This window comes from Xiphophorus maculatus, chromosome 7, assembly GCF_002775205.1.
Source record: "Xiphophorus maculatus strain JP 163 A chromosome 7, X_maculatus-5.0-male, whole genome shotgun sequence".
Lineage (NCBI taxonomy): Eukaryota > Metazoa > Chordata > Actinopteri > Cyprinodontiformes > Poeciliidae > Xiphophorus > Xiphophorus maculatus.
Genome location: NC_036449.1, coordinates 22,954,942 through 22,975,668, shown reverse-complemented (window position 1 = coordinate 22,975,668; position 20,727 = coordinate 22,954,942). Strand labels below are relative to the sequence as shown.

General features: G+C 37.4%; 1 protein-coding gene across 3 annotated transcripts in view; it reads right to left on the bottom strand.

Annotated features, from left to right (window-relative positions):
* The window catches only part of thsd7b (thrombospondin type 1 domain containing 7B), a 208,933-nt gene that overhangs the window by 156,286 nt on the left and 31,920 nt on the right, over positions 1-20,727 (bottom strand). For 2 of the 3 annotated variants that reach the window (XM_023337353.1, XM_023337355.1), the window contains exon 2: positions 5,720-6,052. The gene's annotated coding sequence lies outside the window, so the exon portion shown is untranslated. Of the gene's footprint in view, positions 1-5,719; positions 6,053-20,727 lie in introns of those variants that run through there. The other variant, XM_023337354.1, reaches the window with a different exon arrangement.

Here is a 20,727-nt window from a genome sequence, read left to right as displayed (position 1 = left end):
TGTCACTGACTCACTGTCTAAGAACATTTTGTTGCACTGTAGCACAGGGTTATTGAAGAATTTGCTATTGTTGATGAGTTTTTCAGCAAGAGCTCTCCCAGCCGTTTTTTCTTCTCACTTTGCTGTTCAGAAGTCCAACATAAAAGCACTTTATGTGCTCAACAGAAGAAACTCTTTCCTCATAAACATTGACAAAGACATTAACGTTAGTGTTTACAAAGATTAAAGTATCCTTTCATCTAAAGCTTAATGTTTATCATTTATTAATGGTGATATCTGTATATATTAATTCAAAAAAATCATTTTATCTTACTGAGCATAATAATAAAATACATCTTTACAACATGGATGTCCGCTTAAATGGTATTTGTTTTCAATTTTGCAGATCAAATTAAAATAATGAGTTTACTAAGCTTTTTCTTAATGATTAGAAATCATGAAGAGGATCTAATGATGGATAGAATGGCTAGAGTTAGTCCACTTTGACGTATACCTATATCGGCTTCGATAGTCCAACTGGCCTGAAGGATTTTATCTAGCAGGTGCTTTTGTTCTGTAAATAGGGCCATTACCTTATCAGTACCCTGGTAATGGCCTCAACGCATCTCACAGTTGCACAATAGACTTAGACTTCGACTTCGACTGACTTTGTTGTCATTTTCAATGCACAGGGTGTATAAAGAACGAAATTTTGTTGCATACGGCTCAGGATAATGTTTGAAGTTCCAATGTTGTGAGTAAAATAAAAGTCTGATGGCAAGTAGGAAAAAGCTGTTTCGGAACCAGGTGGGCCTGCACCGGATGCTGCAGAACCTCTTTCCAGAGGGCAGCAGGGAGAACAGTCCATGGTGGGGGTGTGAGGGGTCACTGATGATGTTTCGGCCTCAGGACACGCATCCTGCATCGATGGTTGACCTGACACTTCGCCCTTTTGCCTGAGCTGGGTGTGGAAGGTTGTTGCCGAAGCAGTTTCTCCTTGTGTGCCTTCTTCTCACTCACATGAGAGTTACCGAACTCTTTTGCAAGCTCAACCAGGAAGTCCACCCGTCTCTCCTGCACCCCAATGCATGCCTGATAAAGCACATGTGCATTCAGTGCTGCCATGTCAATCATGTTTGCCAGGTTTGCTGACCAGCTGTCACATAGTGATGGAACCTTGGTCACCCCCCGCAAGATTATGACTGAAATAAATGCCATTAGTTCTTGTGAACTAAATAGGTGAAGCAGTCACCTATTTATCCTCCACAGCACAAAAGGCTGCATGCAAATTTGCATGTGCAAAGTCTCCCAGATTTCTTTTGCTTACACTTTTTTCATGTTTTTTTGAGGTGGATCAACACAATTAATTTGGTTAGTTTATTTCTAAACTGTCATGTTATACCCTCTTAGCTTTATTTCAAAGAGAAACATTACTAATTTCTTTTAGAAAAACCTTTGCATATTTTTTGAAACAGATTGTATGTTTTGCAAACTCTATGTACATTTGGCAAAATGACCTGGATAATGCAGCACAACATCATGGATCAGCTGCAAAAGGTCACATCTCTCCAAAAACACTTCATGTATGCTTCAAAACTAAACTGAAGAGCACTACCTACAGGAGACCTGATCTCCTGCAGGTATCATAGATACCCACCCCCAACATGGACTATTCACATTCCTACCCTCTGGCCTGACGGTCAACGACCACATTTACAATTGAAGAAGGGATGCTAATTTGAGCCATCAGAGTCGTCAGGGTGGACTCCGGCCTTTTGGCCCTGTTGAGCCGATATGGGAAGGACTCGAAAACTGTACCATCCTAGTGTTAACTGCCAAAAAATAATTCTGCATTTGATATTTTTGATTTTTTTTTACATGGTGTTTCTGTGGCAGTCCAAAGCTTTGAATTACTCTTGCTTGATCTTGTTTGGAGAGATTAAATGTCTGGCTTTGGTGATTTTTCTGTGTTTTCATGGTGCTGAATTTTGTTTAATGAAAAAATATGTAGAGAAAAGGATGGCGTGGTGCCTGGACGTGGGGACCCAGATGCGCAGTTATTGATGGACGGTCTAATTTTGTTCGAGCTTTGGCATTTTATTCCAAAGTCATTTTTAAAATAAATTCAGTGTACACACAAATCTCAACATTTGGCAATCCAGCAAACTTATTAGCAGTAATATGAAGCTGCCAGCCTTCACCCTTCCACCAGCTCTGCAGATCTGTATTTTAAAGATTTCATCTATATTACATGTAATTTAAGTCATTTCTATTTCTTCTTACTGCTGCCTTTCTCTCACATTTCTATCACCAGAATGTACTCTTTGTTCGGTTGACTGAACAACCCACCCTGACGCTTGCACACCCATATGCCAATTACACACCTCTAGCTGCTGATTACAACCCTTTCTCTCTTGCGGCACAGTTTGGAAAGCATACCTGACTGATCCTAGATTACATCCTCCCTCCAGTCTGTCTAATTTGACTATTCACAGGACACGCAGTTCTCTCTTTAAGGCTAAGAGAGCACATTAGGACTAATTAGGAAACAAGATCTGGAACAGAAACAGCCTATAAAAATATGCATGTCCAGGAAGAATGCCAGACTTTATTTTAAAATGGACATTTAATTTAATCCCAGGGTCAGATTTTTTTTTTTTTTTGCAAAAATTTAGCTGCAAACCTTTTCACATAAAGTTCAGGCACAGATGCATTCAATCAAAGTATCCCACTTACTGCTCCTTGAACAAGTTCCTCAAGCTCAGTCAGACTGTGTCTTAACAGTATTTGCAATTAGTTTGAGGCCTGGTCTTAAACTAATTAAGAGTAATCAGTCTTAAGCTTTTCTAACACATAAAGGTGCTTTGATCTAAACCCATTCTATACTATCCTATCATAGCTCTGGTGTATGTTTCGGGTCATTGTCTTGTAGGAATGCAATCATTCTCCCCAGTCTCAAATCTTTCGCATTTTCTATTGAGTTTTTCTCCAGGACAGCCTTTTTCAGCTCCATCCATCTTCCCATCAACTCTAACCAGCTTCCCTGTCCCTGCTGAAGAAAAGCATCCCCATAGAATAATGCAGTTACCATGTTTCACGGTAGAAATGGTGTGTCAATGGGGATGTTCAGTATTAGTTTTCTGCCGCATATAACATTGTGCATACAGAATAGAATGCTTCATTTTTCTCTGATTTGGACAGAGAACCTCCTTTCGGATGTTTGCAGTGTCCCTAACTGGCTTTATTGTAAACTGCTTATGGGACTTATCAGAAGATTATTTTAACAATAGCTTTCTTTTAGCCTTTTTTTGATCAATTTTACATCCTTGTAATGCATGACTAACAGTTCTCGTATCAACAGATTCTTCTGCATGCACTGTGAATCTCCTTGGTTTCTCCAGAGTTGCAACGAATCACTTGGCTGTTCCTCAATTTAATGCTTTCTTGCTTGTTCAGAGTTTTACTTTGGGGGTATTAGATTGAAGGAGGGTGAGTGCAATTACGCACTACACTTCATTTGTCAAAGAAATTGAAAGCTTGTTTTTTTTTTATTTGTTTTCTATTTCTAAACTGCAGACCACTTTCTATCTTATTCTATACTAAAATCCTTCCTAAAATTTTTACGGGTCATGTTGTAGGCTGGTTAATGAACAACCCAAATGCAGAGAGCCAGAGGCAGGTTGTTGGTAAAGAATTACTTCATGAAAAAATTATGAAAAAAATTACAAAAACCACAGGAATCACATGAAGCCAGAGACAAAATAAAAACAGGAATCCAGGAGAAAAAATGACAGCAAGGAATTGATGGGAGGAACCAGCAAGGAGTGATTGAGAAAGAGGTACTTTAGTACTGGGAGGTAAAATGCTGAAACAATGGACCTGGACTGACTGGTTAACTGATTGTAGGTGTGAGTGGAAAGAGCAGAAGGCAGACTGAGGAGTGGGAGAGAGAGAGACAAAGTGACACAGGTGGTAAGGAAGAGTACACCAGGGATCTTACAGTAAAGCAAATTAAAAATAATAAACTCAGGTAACTAAGAATAACTATACACAACAAATTAGCATAATAAACTAGAATCACTGAGAAAAGACTGAACTAAAAAAAAACAGCAACAAGACTGGTCTTGTTGCTGTTATCTTGTTACCAAAATAAAAAACTAACAAATAATAATTAAACTAGAATCAAATCAAACTACAAAACGACCTAAGATCCTAACATTAATTGTGTGATAAAATGCTAAAAAAACAAACAAAAAAAAGGTAAAAGAGAAGGTTCCAGGGATACAGATAATGTCCAAGGCACTATAAAGAGAAACACCGGCTAAAGTGGATTAAATTTCTTTTTTGGAAAAGACCAGCGCTTAAAGCAGCTAAATATCTAGGTCAAAGGCACCATGCCAGGCTCTCATTGGATGGAAAAAACCTGGAGATCAGCAGCATGGCCAGGATGATGCTGCGTATCGCGTTGGAAGCTACATGATCTGATGGAATGCAATCTGTCGCCCTGTCTCCTGTGGTCCTGGTTTGGTGCCCACTCACTGGACTCAGTCAGCGAAAATCCTGCAGTTATCATAAGGAAACAGATGCGCAGAACTCCACAACCCTCCGTTTCACAGGTGGTCATAACAATTAAGACTTGATGAGATGTTTCCAAATAAAAGAAAAAAGCTCATTTGGTTTGCCAAGGCTCTAAAGAATCAACATGTGATCCTCCAGCCTCTCTTTAAGTAAGCCAAACACTCTGCTGAATTCAAGCGGAAACAAACACATTTGACTACAGCCCGAGATGCAACCTTCATCACTGGATTTCCACAAAATTATTTAGCCAACCAGGTCTTTCTGTCTTTACATTCTGTGTTGATATTCACGCTTCTGTTCCTATCTTGTCTTTGTGGTCTGCATTCAATACGGTCTGGTTGACAAGGCTGTAAGTATTTTTTCCACATTGTTGTGCATGTAATTGCCTTTGATTGCTAGCAATAAAAACACGGCAACCCATCCCACTCCATCCCTCATCTCTCCTTCACAGATGCATGAATGACCATGAAGCAGAGAAACAACTATGATGTAAACTGCGATGTCTTTTTGTTTTCTTTTGGACTTTGGTGAGCTTTAGGTTTTGTTTTGAATTCAATGATTTTGAAGTTTTTGTGTTTCTTTTATTATTTTGCAGTTATATCTCTCTGCTTTTATTGTTCTTTCTGTCTCAGCAGCATGATGTTTGAAACCCAAGATATTCAAGGTTAAAGGAGAATTGGATAAAGTACAAATATCATCTACTGTTAAATCAAAGTTTGAACTGATTGCTGGGTCATCTAGTTTCTTTTGTAAACCCTGCTATATACAAATATTGTCTATCTCTACTTTATCCATAAGCTACTTCATTTACAATGTAGACTAAGAAAAAGCTAAAAAAAATAATAATAATAAAATAAAAAAGATTTAATGGGTTTCTAGATGATTGTGAACTTAAATTTAGTAGGAGGATAAAAAAAGCTACTGTTTACTTATTAGGGGCTTTTTTTCCCTCTTGACTTTCATTTAAAAAAAGGATGAGATCAGGATATCGATGGGATCAGAAAAACACAAATCTTTTCTAACCTTTTAAAACACTGCAAGTCCAAATGAAAATGTTTAATGCATCAAATTTTTGATTTTCACTATGCATAATGCCTCTTGTCCAGTGGTGGAGATAGGCACCAGTCCTATTTTGGAATAATGCATGATATATGAAACCCACCTGTGCAAGGTGACCTCCAGTCATCCCTTTGGGTGTTTGTTAGTAGAGTTGCAGATGACTATGAATAGTCCTTTCCGAGAAGATGTTAGCTGAGCAGAGAGGAGGCGTCTGAAGATGTTAAGTCTGGCAGGGATGGTAAATCGCCTGTGCCAGGCCGTCTGCTTGCAGCATCATGCAATAGCTTAATCTGCTACAAATGAATGTGTGGTAGGCTGGGACTATGTCACACCTCCTGCAGCAGCGAGCACCTTCGAGGTGCTAACTCTGTCAAGCGCCCACTCACTCAAGTACCGTTTGGGGATGGTCCAACAAGCATGGGCAGCTGTAAAGAGTCTGAGGAGAACAAAAACAGAGAAAAATAAAACAGATATAAACATCTGACCAGAGACTAGTAAAATTGTTGATATAAACTTGTTTCAGGATAGCTGCAAAGCTACAAATGTCGAAAAAAAGAATGAAAAGTGGATTGTAGATGATCATGACCCCTGAGTTCAGTGTCTTTTTTTTTTATTATTTTGTACACCATCAGCAGAAACTGGAATAAAACTAAGACTATTTGCAATTCACTCATCCAATATAACGCTTCAGTCTAGTGCAATGAACACACAGAGTTTGCGCATGAAAATAAGTATTAATATTATGTTTTCAGGTTTCAGATTTACTGCAGCACTACAGGAGACAAATCATGTCACTTGAGCATCATTTTAATGAAGCTCTGGGTGTTGGTTATGAATCTTTTCTGAAACAGCATAAGGAAGAGTCTCTTATTTATTTCTTAAAACACATTCTGATATCAAAGACAAGAGTTGAAGCTTTGGGGGTTTTGCTCTTTGCTATTCAGTGATTAACTGTCAGTCCTGTAGCCAAGGCTGTTCATCGAGCTCACCCACAAGAAACTGATTCTATTAACATTCTTTGCCTTTAGGTCCCATCCACTCCCTAGTACTTTGAGAAGGTCTGCAGTCTGCTCTCTAACTGACCTGACTGTTCATGGCCCTAAGGTCCCCAGATCCCATTGACCCAGAACTTATTACTTAAAGCTTTTAAGGGCATTTTCTTTGCCATTCTATTGTTGTTCAAATTAGCTTGTTTCTGCAGCTGCACTTCACAGCTTACAGATGGCTAACAAACAGGATGAATGCAAGCTACTATTGAGGATGGAGCAATCAGATGAAAACAAACCAATTTCAGCTGTGGACAAATAGTTAATTTAATGTAAATCTGTGTATTACCATGAAACTATCGGTCTCTTGCTAATAATACATTTGTAAAAATTGAAGCAAAGACAAAAATCTAGTTTCTGTTTGCTACTTTGTATGTGCAGTCTTTGCACATACAAATACTGCAGTCATTTACTTATATTGAAAGAGTGATGATTTATATTTTAAGTTATATGGCACTATCACAGCGTTGCTTCAAAAGTAATTGTGGGTATTAATGTTATGATATATATCACAAAATATTTCTAATCTATCCGTTTGCTATTAAAATAAATAAAATAAGTCTAAGCTAATATCAGTATAAAGCATACCAAAATGTATTTGATTACTGATGCTAGATTTAAAGGGCTTTTTAATTGTTTTGTTTTGAATAATGACTGCATCTGACCATGTGTTGTTTTGAGTCTAAAAAAAATTTAGAAATGCATAACCTTACACTTGTTAAATAACGTTCCCATTTTTTCAAGCCTTACCACTCCATCTTAACAGTCTGTATTCAGAGTTAGCAGCTCTGCAGCTGAGAAGAATGTAAATATAAGCATCAAAAGATAATTATGACACTTTGTTTTAATTGTAAATCGTGTAATTATAAATGCAGCTGAAGATGTAAGAATTATAGCAGTACTGCACATTGTGTCGGTTTGGTTTATTTTAGCATGCATATCTTGAACAAAAACAGATATAAACGTTTAAGCAAAAGCATTCTCAGTGGGAACATACCCGTTCCAGCGGACACCAGATTCAGACTGGAACTCAAAAAAGCATCGTTGGAACATTTCTACTTTAATTATATGAATGGCTTCTGTTTAACTGCTGTGGCTTCATCTTGTAGTCTGAAGTCTGAGAGTTAAAAGCTGGCTTTACTTAATAGCAGAGCTTTTGCTTTGCAGTATCTTTGTTGTTTTCTGTTTCATCACACCGTGTGCATGTTTTCAATGTCGCCCGTCATTTTCTGAAGGTATCTTTCACTTCACGTGTGATGCTGTTGCAAATTATTAATTCTGTTTTAGTTTCAATTTCCAACTTAGTAAACAAGAAGTTGACAAAATATTCCCACTGCAAAGGTTAGATCTTTAGTTTTGAATATGACAAGCTGTAAAGACAGACTGAAAAGTGAAGCTGATATATTCCTGTAACCTGCACCACGCTGGGAAATGAAGACCTACATATGCTGCTGAATTAAGAACACAATAGTAACACAGAATTCAAAAAGCATCATTGCAATCTTCATTGCACTGATATCAAGCAGGGTTTGCCCCAGAGTATTATAAGCCTGGTGGGTGACCAGGCTTTACTTGTGCTCCCACCAGACTAAGTAATGCTTATTTATTTAAGTCTTTTTAAAATGTTTGCATTTTTTAAGACTATATAGTTGGTGTTCAGGTATTAATCTTCCAATCTTTTAAAAACACATAATTATCAAGTGATATTTTTAAATTTCCTGTCAACTTTAAAAAAAATTTAACTCAAAAACACGACGGGCCGCTGGATGACTGTCTGCCCTAGCACCGGGCTTAGCAAGTTTTCTGGGGGAAACCTTATATAAAGATTGCCATATTCCTGAATTTTCAGTTTTGATATGGAAGAAAATAATTTTATGTTTTACAGTAGTTAAGGAGTATTATACATACAGTATGTAAAAGATGATATTTGAAATTCTGAATTCTTCATTAAACTTATCTCTTTTTTTATTTTTACAAGACCACACATAAGACTTAGTTGCAATGCTTTATCAAAAAACCACATATAGTTACTGCAGGCCCTTTTTGGAGTTCTTTCTGAGAGCAAAAATAATTTTTCTAGGCTGTTGAGATGTTGCACGTGGCACTATCTGAAAAGGGTAGGTCTCTCCGCCCTACCAGTCTCAAAAAGTCCGCCTTCCGAAGGCAGCTGCTCCTGGAACTGAGGTTATCAACTCAATCAGCTGCATGTTTATCACTTTTTTTGAACATACTATGCTTCTTTCATCCTGTCTCCCTGTGCTGCAGGTGCAGGGGTATTGCTATTAAAGAAGCAGACAGAAGAGCAGGACTGATGCCAGGAGAAGAATTTTTAAAATGTTCCACACCTGCAGGCTCACCAACCACAAATATCAATTAAATGAAATGAAACACAAAATCAGGCTGAATAAGGTTAAATGGCTCATATTTTAAAGGTGCCATCTTTTATTTCCTACATAAATACCCAGCAATGATACAGCAGAGTGTCATTACAAGCAGGGTGTGCACCCTGAAAGATAAATGCAAATTTATCAAATAAGTTTCTGTTTATTATAAAAAAACGGAAGAATGATTTCTGGGTTGCAAACATTACATTACAGGGAAGCTTCTTTTCCTTTTTCTATTTTGAAAAGTCAACCATTTCTTTTATAGTTTTAAATAAGAGTACCAAACTTGGACATGTGTCAAATGTAAAAGACTGCCTTCAACATCCAGACCTCATAATATTCACAGAGACTACAACTAGATAATACAAGACTGTCTCATCTCTCCAAAGAAAATGCTATTGCATTTTGAAACTGCTGTCTCATGAGATGTCCTCTGCTAAGTACGCCTTAGGCAAAGAATAACTATGAACAATAATATACATATGCTACTATATCTACCATACAATTATGTTTTCCTCTGGGCTGCTTAGTTTAATATCAAATGACTCACACTTTAAATAAGTAATTTCAGACTCTAAAGAACCATCCTGCACTTTAGGAGAGATAGGTTGGATAAGATATTTGTTAGCTTGAAACCATTAAAGAACCGAGATTCCCATAATAAAAAATCAAATGTTATAACTGCCATAATAGAAACACAAAAAGCAGCGAAAGATTAAACAAAAAAAGGTCTTTGCTTCTAGGTACTTTCCATACTTATAGTGAGAAAGAGACGGATAAATAAAGGGTGCCAGCTTTAGTTCCGCTTCAGAAGAGTGAGAAATGGAAACCTGGACTAGAAGTAAGGAGAGGGAAACTGCAGAAAGCACTACAGCGGTAAGGACTGATCCCAGCTGCAGCATAAACTCGCGAGTTCCAGGAGGGTCAGAAACTCATAATGTTGAAGCAGCAAGAGTACTTCAGTTCTTAATTATACCACAATTTCAGTATTTAAATCAGAATGCCCTACTTTATACCTTATGTTTTAAACAAATCACTATTGAAATATTACAGATAATTTTTTATAGCTCCCTTAGGATTTAGGTACTGTATTTTCTTCATGTTATCACCAGATGTTGTCAATAACATCTGCACTTAGTTTAGGCTTAGATACTTTCCTTGGTAATTTCCATTGTAAACAAGTGCAGTATACAATACATCTATGTTATTTTACTTCCCAAACAGTTTGGAGGCAATTGTAGGCTGGTATTGAAATACATCGCTCACTTTTTTCACAAAATACGAGCCCAGTTTGCATCAGAAATGCTTATTTTACATAGTAGCTATACAAAGACTCTTGGTTGAGCTAAAAATTAAAGATGACCTGCATGATAAGATTAATTTAAACTACAGTTTTCAAGCTACTATCAGTATGTCTGCTAACCTGCCAACCACAGACTGGCAACCTGTGCAAATAATCTGACTGATTAACCAGCTAATATCAGCTTGTCATAACTGCCTTACACTATAAGACAAGAACAAAAATTGCTAGCATTAATCAACATGTTTACTAAATGTACTGAGAATCAAAATAAAACAATTCATCTAATAATCAATATGTTATGTCAGCAGCATCAAGTAATGAATACTTTTCTGTTTTAAATTAAATAAGGAAGCTCTTGAGATGGATTTTGTATAACTTTGTGTCACTTTTGCTCACTGTTATATCACATGAATGTCCTGGCCCATGTCCTCTGAAGATGAACGGTGAAACTGATCACATTAGTCACATCAAATATAGTAGCACAAAGAAAATATTTATGCCATGATGCCTTAATACATGTTTTAATAAGTCTTACAAATTCTTGTTCAGTCTTGGTTAGTGTTTCACTTGAGGTAGAGACAAATAAATCAAGCAAAGCTGTATTAAAATTCTATCCCTTCTGCTACACGGCATTCGGATGAGAAAAAGAAAGAAATAACTGCCCAGAGTGACCGATCGCAGCTCAGCTTCATATCTTAAAAAAAAATAAAATACTGAAGAAGCCCAGAGAGTCAGAAGCAGCCATGCATTTTAAAGATATGTGGATGTACTTCAATGTTAACAGACATGGATGTTTAAAAGAGAAAAACACCTTGGTGCACCAAGGCTGCTTCAGGCATGTGAAAAGGTGTTAAATTACACAGCTAGACAGTCATACACCATTTACTCTTGTACACACTTTCCCCACTCAATGTAGGCACATGATTCAATGGCCCTTGGAGAAATCTGACGCTAATTGATGCAATGCCTAAAACAAAGTCAGAGAGCACTGTCTCGTTAGTGCCATAATTCTCTCTGAATATTTTTTCCCACCATAAATTTTTCATCAAAGATATGTGGGAAAAAATATGGGATGTTAAAGCAGTGTGGAACAATTGGAGCACTAAAGCTCCACAATAAAAAAATATTTATCTGCTTTGAGGAATACACTCCCTCGCAGAAGAATAAATCCCCCTTGAACTATTTTTGTTTTAACAAACATGTATACATTGATTTGGTGTTTTGTGATTGTATTCAGAACATCTTGAAAGGTTTTCATTTGGTTCATATTTTTCTCCATTTTTTGGGACGCTGTTCATTCTAACATTACTTTAAACTTCTCCACAGCTTTATCTCTTATATATCATGTGTGATCTTTGATATTCATGATGCCTTTTGTTCAATAATGTTCTGAAGAAACCCAGAGAGTGAGAAGCAAACCTAAAAAATTCTTCATATAACAAATCTATAAAGGCAAACATATCACTTTAATACCAGCGCTTTTTTATTTCTGCCTCCTTAATAAAGATTTTACTTTTCTAAAAAATGTGCTGTATCAAGTAAATATATTGTTAAACATATTTTAACCATTCATTGCAAAAATGCAACATGCTAAGATAAATCATTGTACTTAATTATGAAAAATATCTATTTTTGGGCAATTATTTATTTTGTTTAGATCCAAAAGGCAAAAGCATACATCAGGGAACTCTACTCATTAGTTTACTTTTAAAGGATATTGATTACATCTAATATTATGTAGAGGTACAAGAATATAAATGCAAGCCATGGTATTGAGATATTTGATAGCAAAAAACAACATTTCCTTCTACTTTACAATTATGTTCTACTTTATGTTGGTTTATGACAAAAAATATATTAAAATCTGTTTTTGCAGTATCAAATAAATGTTTTATCATTATATTTTAAATAAGACATAAAACTGAAAATCTATTTAGCTTCCACCTTCATGATACCAGACATACTAGATAGACATGATATAAGGAATGCCAAAGGTAACAGTGCTACAAAATTAGTGAACAAAGTAGAAGAGAATGTTGGAAAATGACAGCTTGAGAGAGAATCAAGTCCAGTCCCATTTAATCAGATTTGTGTTGTGCAGCTGTTTCACCAGGCTTCATTGCTCCAACCTCCCCTCTCATTAAAAAAAACGTATAATTACCACGGTACAAGCTGTAATCCTGGTGATTCTATCTCCATTTTTCCAACTGATAGGCTCTTCTCCTATCAGCTAGAGCAGTGGTTCTCAAACTTTTTTCAGTGATGTACCCCCTTAAAAATATATTTTTAGTCAAGTACCCCCTGACACGGGCAAAACATTTGTGGAATTAAAAAGGGGTACAGTGCTGTAAAATCACTGTCTGATTTATTAAAGCCAAACAACTTATATCAGTGAACCTGACAAATACATCCATATTGCAAGCATTGCATGGTTAAACAAAAAAGAAAAACAGAAGACGGTGACCACCAGGAAGGTATAAAACCAGTCAAACCGTTTTATTTTAAAGGATATTGAAACTAAATACTGAATATAAAATTCAGTGCATGAACACACATTTATATTTTATCGAACTTTTCACAAAATAATTTTTCCCAAGACTTATTATGAGGAGCCTACTGATTTTTTAAAGATATTTTGAAAAGCTTCACGTACCCCCTGCAGTACCTCCACGTACCCCCATTTGAGAACCACTGCTCTAGGGTGTCCCTACGCTCTTTCAGGTCTCATACTGATGTTTCCAGTTTTGTTAGAGCCAAATTATAGACAGCGTTTCACCAGGAGACCTAGAGTGAGGAGCCCCGCCCCTTTCCCCCTTGCGCCTCAGACAGAGTTTGGGGAAAAAGATGGCGGTCGTTCTTCGTTCGCTAAAGCTGTTCTTGTTTACAGGCTTCCCACTCGGAAGAAAGGAGAAGAAGAGACAAAACAATTAGTAGCCTTACAATTTCACTGAACTTGAGGAATAGTTTTTTTTTTATGTAAATCTGTAAGATTTAAATCGATTGTTGAATTGTTTTGATTTGGCCCATGGATGCTGTCACAGCTGGTGTGGGCTGATGTTGTTTATTGAAGTAGATGGAATATGGTTGTTTTGGAGCAACGGAAGGACACATGGACATGAATGCACAAAGGAATGTTCAATGTATGATTGCATGATTTCATGATTTTGACAATTTGTAATAAAACAGACAGAGTTTGGGGAAGAAAACGGCGGTCGTTTTTCGTTCGCTAAAGCTGTTCTTGTTTACAGGCTTCCCACTCGGAAGAAAGGAGAAGAAGAGACAAAACAAAACAAACATCAATTGTTGCAACTGTTTCAATACAGCTGAGACATGTAACATAGGTATAAAAAACATTTTTTCTGAGGTAACAGCCTGCGATGTCATCGATGACATCACGTCCGTCCCTGACTGTCACTGATGACATCAGACCGACAAAACGAACGTGATGTCATCGATGACATTGCAGGCTGTTCCTTCAGAAGTGCTTGAATAAGACGACCACCTGGTAATGTGAAGGCCTGTGAAGGCCCTCGCACCGAACGTGGACGCGAGGGCCTGTGAAGGCCTGGGACCCTTCAAGGACCCGGCCTGTGAAGGCCCTCGCACCGAACGTGGACGCGAGGGCCTGTGAAGGCCAGGGATCCTTCATGGACCTGGCCTGTGAAGGCCCTCGCACCGAACGTGGACGCGAGGGCCTGTGAAGGCCAGGGATCCTTCATGGACCTGGCCTGTGAAGGCCCTCGCACCGAACGTGGACACGAGGACCTGTGAAGGCCAGGGATCCTTGAATGACCTGACCTGTGAAGGCCCTCGCACCGAACGTGGACGTGAGGGCCTGTGAAGGCCAGGGATCCTTGAATGGACCTGGCCTGTGAAGGCCCTTGCACCGCCACGTGGACGCGAGGGCCTGTGAAGGCCAGGGATCCTTCAAGGACCTGGCCTGTCAAGGCCCTCGCACCGCCACCTGGATGCGAAGGCATGTGAAGGCCCTGGCCTGTGAAAGCCCTCGCACCGCCACCTGGATGCGAAGGCATGTGAAGGCCCTGGCCTGTGAAAGCCCTCGCACCAGCACCTGTATGCGAGGGCCTGTGAAGTCGTGTAAAAGTAGTAGAAAAAGTTGAGTACCTTTCTACCGTTTCTACTCTCTGCTCCTTCCATGCGTTGCTCTAGAGCAGTGGTTCTCAAACTTTTTTCAGTGATGTACCCCCTTAAAAATATATTTTTAGTCAAGTACCCCCTGACACGGGCAAAACATTTTTGGAATTAAAAAGGGGTACAGTGCTGTAAAATCACTGTCTGATTTATTAAAGCCAAACAACTTATATCAGTGAACCTGACAAATACATCCATATTGCAAACATTGCATGGTTAAACAAAAAAGAAAACAGAAGACGGTGACCACCAGGAAGGTATAAAACCAGTCAAACCGTTTTATTTTAAAGGATATTGAAACTAAATACTGAATATAAAATTCAGTGCATGAACACACATTTATATTTTATCGAACTTTTCACAAAATAATTTTTCCCAAGACTTATTATGAGGAGCCTACTGATTTTTTAAAGATATTTTGAAAAGCTTCACGTACCCCCTGCAGTACCTCCACGTACCCCCATTTGAGAACCACTGAGCTAGAGTATTCGGGTAACCATATTTAAGTCCCAAGTGCCTTAGATCCAGAAGGGATTGTTGCTCAGAAAGGGAGTCATCACTGTGAGCAAAGAGGAGCAGCATGACAGCTTCAGGATTAATTTTTGAGGAGGCCTGCTTGCTGAGGCTGGCAGATAACATGGGTCAGTAGTCTCAGAGACACCTGGACCCTGAAGCAACGGGTGTCCCTCTGGAAAATATCTGTTAATGCACCGTGGGTGGTGGTGGTGATGTGTATTCACGTGTAGGGGTGTGTGTGTGTGTGTGTGTGTGTGTGGGCGTGTGTGTGTGTGTGTGTGCACTCGCATACGTGTGTGGGTGGGCTGGAGGAGGAGCTGATACTTGCTTAGCCTGAAGAGGCTATCCAGAGATGACTGAATCCTGAAAAAAGTCAATATGCAGACGGAAAAAATTGTGAGCAAGAAGGGAATGAATGGTGAAATTAAAACCCTGATGCAAGTGATAAGTAGTTGTGATGTGCAGTCTCTTTATTTATTCAAAAGCAAGGAACTCTGTTGTTTTCAACCCAGGTTCCACCATGTCGGAGCAAGACAATGTTACATGCACACAGGGGAAATGAATCCCTCACTTAATATTTTATTTAAAGAGTGTGCTGTAACTTAGTTTTTTTATGACATTTATATTGTTACGTCAAGCCTCCTATAATTTTACATTTAGAAATACCTTAGCTGAACTGTATGTCAAGTGGTCAATTTGTACTTGTACAGTTTGCACTTGTTGAGTGCAAACTCTACTTATTGCACTTGTTGAGTTGTTCTCAACATGCACTTTCACATGAAGAAATATAGAGGTTTTCTTTTGCAAAAAGAATAGTTGTTTACTTTGGAATATACATAGAAAAAATTAGTTGTGGTGTAAAATATATATTTAATTTAGAAAATGAAAGAGAAGTTGAAAAAAGGTTTACAAGTAAAAAGTACTTCAATAAGACCATAATAACTTAGGCGATGCAACCAAATTTCAATGATCTAATCAAATTTTCTAAACGCTACTTCTCTACTATCAGGAAATGCGGCTATGTGACTCCAATCAATTGTATCTACCCACAAAAGGTCATTTAAGAGCTCATTTGGTTGGTCGGGGGTCATAATCGCTAATATCTCATAAGAGTTGAGTTATCCTCAACAAGTTCAGAACAATAATCAGGGAAAATCAGGTGAACAGAAGATACGTACTAAAATGAAACTATGTGTGAGATTTAGACATTTTATTTATCCTAATACCTTATGAATTACATAACTACAAATAAAATGAATAGACAATAATTTAAGTACATGGGGTTCAATGGCAATTCGTTGAAACTAACTATAGTTACAAAGGGGCAAGTTAACCTCTAGAGTAACTCCAAAGAACCTTTGAGTACATCCTGACATGGATGAATCAAACTGCAAGATGGAGGGAAAAAATACAGCTCATTCTCACTTAAACTAAACTACAATTTATCAGAGGATCTCTAATTTCTCCAGTTAATAAAAAAAAAAAATTCTTTGCACTATCCAACAAGCGCATTAATCACTGTGACTATTTGAGAAAAGTTAAAGGAAACCATCAAACCATCATTAAAGGAAACCAAAAAAAAACATTTGACTGAACATCAGTTTAATTCACGCAGACAATCAATGTTTGACATTTCCACCTTAAAAGATGAGTCTAAAGCTCTCCAGTTCACAATTTGAGGGAATTAGTGGAAGCACAGTGGAGCTGTGTTTTAAGGAGGGCTTGATATATAATTCTGCTAAGAGATAAGATCTCTCAGCACTGAAGGAGCCGTGCACCATCTGAGAGACTGGATGATAAGTTTGTTGTTTCAAAGATTATGATAGTAGATCCATGAATATGTAGAAGAAAGCCTGTTTAGCTCCTTTTACTGGGAACTATGGTTTCAGGCAGAAAGAGCACTGAGATAAACAATTTCCTGTATTGACTGATGAATGCCTCATTGAGCCAGCTCACTTTAAGAGAATAAATACTTCAGAAAGGTTTAATATGTGACAGGAAGAGAGACTTAACTAAGAGTTACACACTTATATTTCCCACTAAATGTAGATAAAATGAGATGATTTCTTTAAAATAATGACAAATCCTGAAATAGCACAAATGATTTGCCGGGTACCACAGTGAATTTAAATAGAAATTATTTTAAAAGCAGTGTCTGACCCGGATGTTGATATGCTCTACAAGAAAAGAAAAAAAAAAAAAAAGACATCACTGCAAGTTGCTCATCACTCAAGAGTGTTAGTATCATCCAACGCTGATGAGCAGGAAATGGAGAAGATAGAAACCAATTTGTCACTCGCTATGGGTGTTTATGTAGAGGCGTAGCAAGAAAGAGAATAAGTACTCTGTTTGGCAAAGACAATTAGGCTCTTTTCTGTGTGATCAAAATCCACCGAGCAGTATTCGTTTCTCAAACATATTAGAAGAATACACAATAATTTGAGAAGTTTGTAGTGATTGCATCAAAATCTTCATGTCTTACATGACTTAAAAAACAAAAGCCGGCTACACCCACTTTAGCATATTATGAAGAAATTCTTCCTAAGAAAATGAGATTGTGATGCTGATAAAGATTTTTTATATCAGTTCCTCAGGACTAGAACTAGTTTTTACTACACTAATCAACTTTATATATTGTAATTAAGAGTTTTTATTTATATTGTCACTAAGGTAACGGTTTACAATGTGTGTTGGTAATTCTACCATATCAGTTGTCTCTTACAAATTCATTATAAAATAAAATCTAAGATTTTATGGGATAGATTAACAGTTGGTAACTCATAACTGTGACGTGTGAGAAAATTATAAATTTTTAATCAATCAAGCTGAATCAAAACTGTAGAAACACCTTTATCTGCAATAACAGCTGCAAGACTATTGGGGTTGTTCTCTAATGCATTTGCAGACTGTAAATTTTCAGATGCATCATGTTAAAGTGAAGCTAGGAAATGCTGTATAAAGTTGCCTCTAAAAAAAGCTGGTCAGAATTTATTCGTTGTGCTTTGTACATTTTGGTCCGGATGTGACGGTCAAATGCACCCTTCCCCTGCATTTGAGCAAGTCCCAAAAACTGAACGACAAAATTAAGACAAAATCAAAGGAAATACCAGAGGTTATTGGAGTGAAAGTCAACATATTAAATCAAGAAAACAAACTGAGCGTATCATTCTCCCATTCAGTCAAATGTTGGAAGGGTATTACATTGATTGAGGTTCACTGTCTTGTTACTCTTTTAGTGTTATTCAGATTTTGAAAGAAGATAGAACTCTAGTGAGAAAAGAAAAAAAAACAAAAAACAATGAGGCCAGTCACATTAAATTACTTTGAGACAAGAACAAAATCTCCAACACTGTCTTCAAATGTAATCTATTGATCTATGGCCTGGGGTGTGCCAGGCCGCTACCAGACATTTCTCATCCTCACCTTCTTCATTACAGTCGTAATTTTTTTTTCTTTCATTCACAGAGTACTGTGCAAAAGTTTCAAATTCTATGCTATCTCGTTGTCAAAAATGGACACAAATAGGCGTTTAGGTAGAGTTTAAATTCAGAACAACTGTCATACAGGAGGGTAGAAACAAGAGTTTTTTTCTTCTGTCAGTAACAGCATTGGTAGACTTTTACACTAGTACAGAAATCTTTTCTCTTTTAGGTGCTCATCCCCTATCTACTAAATGTGCAAACATGGTTTAGTTTTTAAAAGAACCTAGGACAGATGCACATAATCTAAGTTGCAATTAGAGTGGCCTACTAGTGGCCTGCTGTCCTAACAAGTGTGTTTATGTATTGCGTGAACAAAAGAAATCCATATTTCACAACTGTTTTGCATTATTCACCAAGCAGGACATCACAAATTAAATGCTGATGCAAACATAGCATTAATTCAGCAGATCAGAACAACTGTCACCTACTTTAGGCTCTGCCTTTCTCATACCTCATTCTAAGGAGTTGGGTTATCCTGAGCTAACTCTGTAGTTATATATGCTGTGGGACAAACATACCACTTTTCCATACGTCCTTCTTAAAGTGATCTGTAAAAAAATGAACTGAATTGAATTTTGCATTAGGTTACAATTCTGTATTCAGCCACAAACACACCAGATGCAGTCAAGTTGTCAAAAAGATTATTTTAAGATTAAAATAACATTAGCTGACCTGATAAGGCTTTTCTTAAAAATTTTTTTAAGAATAACATGTCTGAAATTAATAATGCTGCAAGGAATGCCTTTGTAACATTTGGTGAAATTTAAATCTTGCTTGGATTGATGTGCCAATAGTCTGGTGTAAAGACTGTGGTGGAAAATTGGACCAAATATACAGTAGAAAAATGACTACAATTCCACAAAAATATAACAAATTTCATATAGCAAAATAACAAAGGGTTAGATGAGCTAAAAGTAAAATATATGTACTAGCTTGCAAAATATCCAGCATTTTATCATTTAATAGGTGCAAACAGCCAACACTGAATCAAACTAAATCAGTTTGTTATTTCAGGTGCCTAAATAACCTAAAATAATTACCTAAAATAACTAACACATTGGCATAGGATGAAATAACATTTATTGCAGAAATCCAAAAGACTTAACCAAGTTCTGCTGGAACCACAACACCAAGTAATGCCCTGGATTTATCTGACTATTAGAAGCTCAACAAAATCTTCAAATATGACTGTCCATAGATCTGAGTCAGAAAACAGGACTTCAGCTCCTACAACACCACATCAGAATGGCCAATTGGCCATTTGACCACGCAAACATCATGATATCAAGCAAACATTAACGTTGCAACAGAAACTCAAATTAGGCAACAAGAGCATCATAATTATTAACAACAATAAAAAAAACATATAGATTTTTTTTATTTGTACATTTTAGGAATGTACAAATGTAAAATGTACATTTTAGTAACATTTATCCAGAGCAGCATCATGCTAACCAGAGCAATATAAGTATCAAATAAACCACAGCAACGTTCATACTGATTATCAGCGAAAAACAAATGACAGCAGTGATAAGTAGATAAACTAAACAAGGTAAAACACGAGCAGAGAAATATGTTAGCTAAAACTTAACGAAACACGCGGAGGAACAAAAGCTATAGCTTACCGATCGTATGTGAAATCCCTCGACCACCGTCGTCGCCATTATCAACTTTATCACAGGCGGTTACTTTTTCTCCCTCTCCACATCCGGGAGTGCCGCGCCGCAGCGCCCCCTATGGACAAGCCGCCACTGCGCACACGAATGTGACTTATCCAACCCACTCTATTCTGCAGCCAGGACAATGCACATAATTATTAACTTCATTTCTAACCATATATTAAACTATCTGTATTAAGTAATGGTTTAAAAATGGTTTTAATTGTACATATGTTCGGTTTCCAAATTCTTTTAAATTCAATTTGTCAATAATAATTTTGTATCAGTGTTACCACAGCCGAACAATAAATGCTTCTCCTCTAATCTTTTGATCAGCGGGCACTGCCCGTCACCTAGCAATGAAAACCGAGCCCAGCTCCTCACCTAGCAACCCAAGCACAGCTCTCCAAGCACGTTGGGTCAGCTGGTTTTACAGCTGTAAGCGCTGTACAACTGGTGCTGGAAAAGATAAATGTTTTATTGTTTTCTTACCATTCAGAAACCCCTGCCATCTGGCAAATCACTGTCCTCTTTAGAAGTTTTAAATATAAAACTATAAAACTGGGGCAA